Source organism: Gavialis gangeticus, unplaced genomic scaffold (genome assembly GCF_001723915.1).
Source record: "Gavialis gangeticus isolate Ggan-Ray unplaced genomic scaffold, GavGan_comp1, whole genome shotgun sequence".
NCBI classification, from domain to species: domain Eukaryota; kingdom Metazoa; phylum Chordata; order Crocodylia; family Gavialidae; genus Gavialis; species Gavialis gangeticus.
This window is the reverse complement of record NW_017728994.1, coordinates 64,147,340-64,154,845: the sequence shown is the minus strand read 5'-3', so window position 1 is coordinate 64,154,845 and position 7,506 is coordinate 64,147,340. Positions and strand designations below refer to the sequence as shown.

The 7,506-nt window shown below is 39.5% G+C and overlaps 1 long non-coding RNA gene across 1 annotated transcript in view; it reads right to left on the bottom strand.

Moving 5' to 3' along the window:
• LOC109287270 overlaps positions 1-933 on the bottom strand; it is a 5,600-nt gene extending 4,667 nt beyond the window's left edge. The window contains exon 1 of the long non-coding RNA XR_002094805.1: positions 758-933. This is a non-coding gene — a long non-coding RNA (uncharacterized LOC109287270). The remainder of the gene's footprint in view (positions 1-757) is intronic.
• Positions 934-7,506: the final 6,573 nt, after the last annotated feature.

The following is a 7,506-nucleotide window of genomic DNA, read 5'->3' as shown; positions in this document are numbered from 1 at the left end:
GACCCACTTGACTGTGTGGGTGTCTACACCACAGCCTCCCATTTTCTTAATAAGAATGGGATGAGAGACAGTGTCAAAAGCCTTCTGGAAGTCCAGGAAGACTATGTCCACTTCTACCCCTGTATCTAATGATCTAGTGATCTGATCATAAAAAGCCACCAGGTTGGTCTGACAGGACCTGCCACTGATGAACCCGTGCTGATTGCCCCTAAGCATGCAGTCCCCTGCTGGCCCCTCCAGGGTGTGTGCCAGAATTATTTTCTCAAACAGCTTGCCTAGGATCGAGGTAAGACTAGTCCTTCTAGCAGCTCCAGATAAACTCATCTTCACTTGAGACTATTAGTCCCACTGCCTGAACCATGTTATCTTGTTTTAACAGTGCCCATGTACTATTGCCCAATATTCCACAAAATCAAAACCTTTGGCTGTACACGGTCATGAAGTCAACTGTTCAGCTTACATATTTTATTTTCCTTCTTTTCCTTGTTTTGGGGACTAGAAGGATATCTGAGAAAAATCACTTGGAGTTCCCCCTTTTTCAACTGTCTTCCAAGATTCAGAAATATTCTATAATCTATGTCTTTCTATATGATGCTGTGTCTTTTTTTCTGATGAGTATGTGTGTAGAGATGAGTCAGTGATATCATAATTCTACCTGATCTTACTGCTAGCATTTCGTACTTTTGTTCCCAGGTCACATAGTCCATACCTTCTCTATCCTCTCAATATGGAGTGACAGAATGTGTTCATTTCCTACCTTCTTAAGACTGATTTTGAAGAATGTCCTTTACTAGTTGCTTACTTCATACTGTAAAAATGGCTCAGGTATGTCCTTTGTAGCTCTATGTTCCACTCTTTTAGTTCCTTGGTATTTGATTTGTTGAATTTCAGCTGGTAGTTGAGCGTGGGTTTCCCGAATTTCAGTCCTGGACTTAGAACATCATGAGAATTTAGGTGCATGCTTTAAATAATTGATTAGTCTTTTATTAGCTCTAACTCAACAGAAATGTGCAACACAATCAAGATAAATAAATTCAATACCTCTGTCTAGACTGAATGCTCCAAATACTTAAGTTTTCTGCTGAATTAAGGTGGAAAGAGAGCTGTATGAATCACCAGCCATTTTCCCTTACTTCCATGGGCCAAATCCAGTGTTCTGTTACAGGAAATTAAACCTCTGAAAATGACAGCAGGTTTTGACTCATGGACTTCAATTCAAGCTAGGTGCTTGACTTTAAATGAGGAAAGAATTTAGTTCATATTCTAATTATGTCCCTGTTGTACTATTTCTGGTAGGTTTTGTGTCGTATTGCGTCCAAATTTAAATGTATGTGAATCAAAAGGTTTACATTGGTGTGTCTGAGGCTAGAATCTATTTAAATTAGGAAACAATCTGCCTGGGTCTTGTTAATAATCGAGTTTTTATTGTTACCTAGGGAAAAACTAACTCAGGGTCTTTTTGTGCTAGGCCCTGTACAAATACAGAATATTAGAGAATTCTCGCCTGAAAGAACTTACCATTGAAAAAGTGAAGATAGATACAGGGAAGATATTACCCATGGATGTTTTGCTGATACCCCAGATAGTCAAATGCAGGAGCAGATCCTTGGCAGGAGTGGGGAGCACAGGGGAAAGGGGGGAAGGGTGAAGTGATGCAATTGTACCTCCTCTTTGAGAAGTTTACAATCAACCGCCTGACAGTGCCAGCAGCATTTCCATTCAGGCAGCAGTGACCTAAATCATTTGACCACATGGTTCCTTCTAAATTCATATATATATGATTATAATGGTTATTATAATCTACATGGTTCCTTCTAAATTCTTAATTGCACAGGTGTTAATGACCCTCTCTCCTTTTTTCAATGGTCTTGATGTTCAGCTAATTGAGCTACCCCTTCTTCTGTAATTCTGCTGTCTGTTAGCCCCTGGCTAACAGACAGCAAAATGTAGCTCCTATTTCACGCTCCTGATGACTGTTTTAACTAGAGCCATTAACTCTGGTGTAGTATTAACTTTCAGTAAGGCACTGGATGCACTGTCAAGATGCCTAAGATTTTGTTTTATGAATATGAAAAAGAGATGTCCATTTAATTCCAGTGACTGCAGGACTAATGAAACAACATGTTTTGATAATTTTTGTATAGTTTGTTGTGGTTTTTAATGCATAATATATGATTTAGCAACAACTTGCACAGTCCAATAAATTTGGGTTTATTTTTCTCTGATTTTTAACTAAATAATAATATAGGTCTGTGCCACTAGGTTATTAGTAAAGCTTCTAGTTTCTTTTTAACTTAATAAAAATGCACATTGTGTTATATGCGATGATGCACCATACCATCTACAACCCTCCCTTTTCAAATCCCTAGATCTACCCATGGTCATTTACATTGCATATTTAATTTTATTCCTGTCTCTTGACTTGGTACTAAGGGGTCATGGAAGAAGGAGAGATATATTTGAGGTTTCTAAAAGTATTGCTTTTAAAATATTCTCTGCTGGTATATTTAATTGATTAGCACTTCATAATCTAAAGAACAAAGAAAAGACACTACTTGGAGATTCCTCTGGAAGAGAAAAGAGTACACTAAAATAGGTACTCAGAAGAGAGGCAAAATCAACTCAACATATTTTCATTATCACTAATTGAGAAAACTACAAATCAATAACTGCTGGAGGGTATACTAATATTTTCCTGCTGTCACAGGAAGCTGTCAGCTGTGTAGCACAGCTGACAAGACTATGCTAGCCAAATCAAAGCAGCATATTCTGTGTATGTCAGAAAAGTTTTTTTAAGAGTAGTTTATCAGCCCATCTTACTTAATACTTCAGAACAAGTAAAGAGTATAGGTTTTTGTCCTAACAAGCTTATAATAACAAGGAGTCCATGAATCTTTCAGCAGGATTATCCTGTGAATAAAATATGTAGTAACATAGAGAAAGCAGTAGGCGAAAACTAATCCACAAGCTATCACTCAAAATTCTCATACTGCAAGAATGTATTTGTGTATTGGATCAGAAAAAAAAAATCTCAAACCCATTTAAACTGCAGTTCCAGATATTATTCCAATGGATTCAGATCCCCTGAACTTTTATAGCATTTGACTCTATTCTGTCTTTTAGTCTGTGCTTGCTTTTTTATATTTGCAGCTATCTTTATGCATAGTTTAGCATCTCTCATCTTGAGATCTAGGCTTTTAGAGAAGTAGCATATTTTAATGTAGGGTCTCTGTAGTATGATTCTTCCAGGGGTCTTCATTAGAACTATGTAAAAAGGTTGGAATGAAAATTAAAGCCATGTGACTTTCCCACAGGGTCTTGTTATAAATCTGTATTTTAGCACAAATTTATAGAAAAAAGCATGGAAGTGAAATTGTATCCAGTTTTGAGCAGGATGAGTCAACGACTTTGTGTATTTTATATAACAGAAGTTGAATGTAAGCGTAGAAACAGTCTTGGGAACAGAACCAGAACCCAAGACTATTGCCCCTCAACTTCTTGCTCTTACTTTCAGGCTCTAGAGTAATGTCCCTTCTTCACAGTGAATCTTGAATTCTCTTCCGCACAGAGGCAAGGATTCAACCTTCTGTGGGGTACATCCTATATAAGTCAGCAGAATGATTCCCAACCAAGGCGCCATGACACCCTGGGGTGCTTTGAGACCAGTTCAGCTACCACTGATCCTTTCAACTACCATCCCAAGGTACAACAAAAGTTTAGCACTGTTAGGTGTGCAAGCATAATTTACAAGACAAACCCAGAGGTTTGAAATAGGAATGAATAGTGTCATTCTGATGTGTTGTGGTCTTCCTGAGTTCTTTGCAACCAAAGAATTACTCTATGTTGCTTTTCTGTAGTAAAAACAGACAGCAAAAACTGAGATCTGGCATTTTCTATGGGGTGCCTTGCCTTTAAGGAGGAATGGCTCAAATCTAAGGACTTGCATAAAAGGGTTGAGAACCAGTGGGCTGGCCTGTGGTATCGTACTTCCCAGGGAGGTGTGAAATATGGACTTGAGCCCTCCAGCTGAGGAACACAACCTAGGTCTCCCACTTCCTGCCTGAATCCTCTAACCGCTTCTCTATTTTGTCAAGCCCTGGCAAGATTAAGGCAGTTCTACAGGTGCATGGAGGCACAATGCAAAGTGCCTAGAAAATTAAATTAAGGCAGCTGTGGCACTGAGACATGTGCAGAGTTATCTGGTAGGGAAGCATGAGTTTTGTGGATATCAGTTTAGGACTTAAAACTTAGTGAGAATTTAGGTGCATGATTTAGATAACTCTGCACATGCCTCAATACCACAGCATTAATCCCCAGTTATATTAAGTAAATAGCTTGTGGAAGTATTCCTTATACAAGGGAAAGATGCTACAGAATCCAAATAAATGAACAATTAAAATTTGTTCTAGTTTTTTGGTAATTTCCTGCCTGGTTACAAATTTCTCTAAATTTACTGTGTTTCTCCCTACTGAACAAAACTATTTTTAGCTCACGTTTGACCTAAACATTTTATAATTGCTAATCTTACTGTTAGATACCACAGTACATTCTCGGCTATGGATATACACATCCATTTTATTGACCTTTTTGTTCCAGGCTATTAAACACTGCTGCTGTTAGTGACAAGTAGAAAACAGCCTGAATGGAAATGGGGGAAATGTGTTCCTAGCACTTTATGCATGATGTGGCAACTGAATACAGCCAATACATAATTCAGAATTGCCAAGTCCAAATGTTTGAAAATCACGAGCCAGGCCTCCAAAATGCATGGAGATGGCTTTAAAAATCACAAGAATGTTTAAAAAGCAACACATGTTGGGTTCTCTTTCTTTGCCTTCTGGTTTCTGAACCTTTAAGATGCCCTTGTTTTACATTTTCAACTTTTTCATCCCTGTCATTATGGCTAAATTCAGTTTTAAAAATGAAAGCTGAAATACTCATGCAGTCCCTTCAGTCCAGAACCTGGAAGGGTAAGAAGAGCTCCAAATAATATGAAACTTGCAATTAGCTCAGAAAAGATTACAGTGCTGATAATGGGGATCGCCTTTGTGAATGTCACAGACAGAGAAATAATAATTAATCTGCACAGAGTGTAAATTTGACTGTGCTGAGTAATTCTGAAGGGACACAAGGTGGTTGTGATGTCTGAGGTCATATGCAGCTCTCTGAACCAGCTCTCTTGTAGGTACCAGTGTGGGGAGGATAGCAGCACCTACAAAGCTGTTTCTGGACCTTCCCCTCCGACAAGCAAGAGACCGTAGGCAGAGGGAGAAAGTTTGCAGATGTAGTTTTGACTCGTTTTATGGCTAGATTTCTTCCCCTGGAAAACCAGTTTATGGCACTCTCTCTCCTACAAACACTGACAAATTAAATGATTTGTAACTCCTCTCATGTGGACCTGTCTCTAACAGTTTAGACCTTAATCCAGATGCACCCATAGAGCAACAGAAGCATATATCATGCATCTTGAATTATGTTTGTAATTTGTTTTTTTGTTACCTGTGGATCCATCAAAACAATTTACTAAACTCCTGCCTAAAAAGTACATGGCAAAGGTATGAAACATGAAGGAATATCTTATGAAACAAGAAAGAACGATCAGCAGGGGAAAAAATGCTCATTAGAAACAGTTGTATGTGTGTGAACTGTGTGAATTCAAAAGGTTAAAACATAATCCCTGAAAAATTGGTCATTTCCAGTAGTTAATGACCTGCTAGTCTGTTAACCATCAGGAAAGGAAGCCAAGGGCAGTTAACACTTTAAGAAACACAGTTGTTGCTAACAATAGTAATGAGCCATATCTCAGGCTTGTAATATGCTATAGAAGAGTGACATAATTAGTGTGGTGTGACAAAACAGAATAATCACAAAGAATTAAGACAAAATACTGAGTCATTCTAGGAAAGGTTGGAGAAAGAAATCCAGAAGCTATATGCTAAAATACATATGAAGCAAACAAAAAGACTCAACTCAGTTAGGAGACAGACTACCATTGATCTTTTCCTCCACGGTTGTATATGGTCCTTCCCAAAAGCAAAGGGAGCGTGAAGCTGCAGGTGCAAAAAGGACCATACAATCCCATGTAGTTCACTTAAGACTGTTAAGGATGTAAATTGTTAGTATAACAAACATCACATCATCTACTCAGACTCATTTCTCTACATAGCTTTGAAGATTGGGAGTACCAGGGAAGACCGGCTTTGCACAGAACAGGCCCGGGAGTCCTGGGAACAGATTACAGTAGTGCCCCCCAGTCAGAACAAAGATTAGGACGAGGTTTACAGTTAACGCTGCCCTTCTACCAAACTGCAACAAACATGACCTCTATTCAGCTTAGGATCGAGTGTTGTGAAAGGATGGGCATTTTGCCACAGACATTGTAAGGCAGTTGAACAAAAGCAGATAAAAAGAGATTGTAGGGAAAGGGAGAGGAAATGGGTGGAGATTAAATTTAATCAGAGAGCACTCGCTGAGTGGTTTGATCACAGAGGGGAAATTAATAATGATCAGATCAAGGACTTAACTGTTTGTGCGTGAGTGGGACATGAAATTTTAGGTGACAATGTGGAATTTATGGCATACCAAAAAATCCCAGTGAAAATTGATGTCACCAGATGTTTATACAGGGTCCTTTTTTATTTCTCTAAAAGATCCCAGGAGGTCTTTCTTTGGCTGCACTTCTTCCATGTCAATCAATCAATTGTATCTTGTATTTTGCCAAATCAAAATCAGTAATATATTTCTAATTGTTATAAGACATCTAAGCACTTCTGCAGCCATTTGCAAAATAAATACTTGAAAAAAAGACAACCAAAAAACCCAAAGCATCTTGGTCCCTGGTTGGTTTCAGACTTCACCTTTGCAGCCACAGAAAAAGTGAACGGACGGCAGTCAAGCTATCCACCAGGATGATCCTGTCTGCTCCACCATTGGGTGGTAGCCCATGCTGATTACTGTGCACGAAAAGTACCTTGGATGATTTCAGTAGTCAAAGGCTAGGTATAGATGTTATACTTATTGCGTGATAAGTGTGCAGAAAGTGCTCTACGACCATAACTGAACAGATGTTCATGGCCATAGAGAACTTTAAAAATGGCAGATCTCCCTCTAAGTTAACCCGGGGTGGATGCAGTATCAGACTATAGTGCTCTAGGTTCGAGCACTTTATCGAATGTCTGTACCACGTCCCATTGCATGTCAAGGTAGGTTGCATTCTGCCGACATCCCAGGGACCCCTAGTTGAGCAGCTTGTTAGTCTCAGTCATTACACATCTGCTTTGTGAAAGCACTGACCCAGCCTTACCCCTAGGCTGTCACAGAGAGGAGACAGAAAAGGCTCTGTTTCCTCCCTGCCATGTGGGCCCCCCCTAGCTTGGCTAGCTCTGCTCTTAGGGAGGGCCAGGCCAGGTCCCTGTGGCAGGGGGTCTCCGGTCCCCCAGCTGCAGCTCCATTCCACCAGCTCAGGGACAGGCAATTATTTGGGTTGGAGGGCCACTTGGGGAGTTT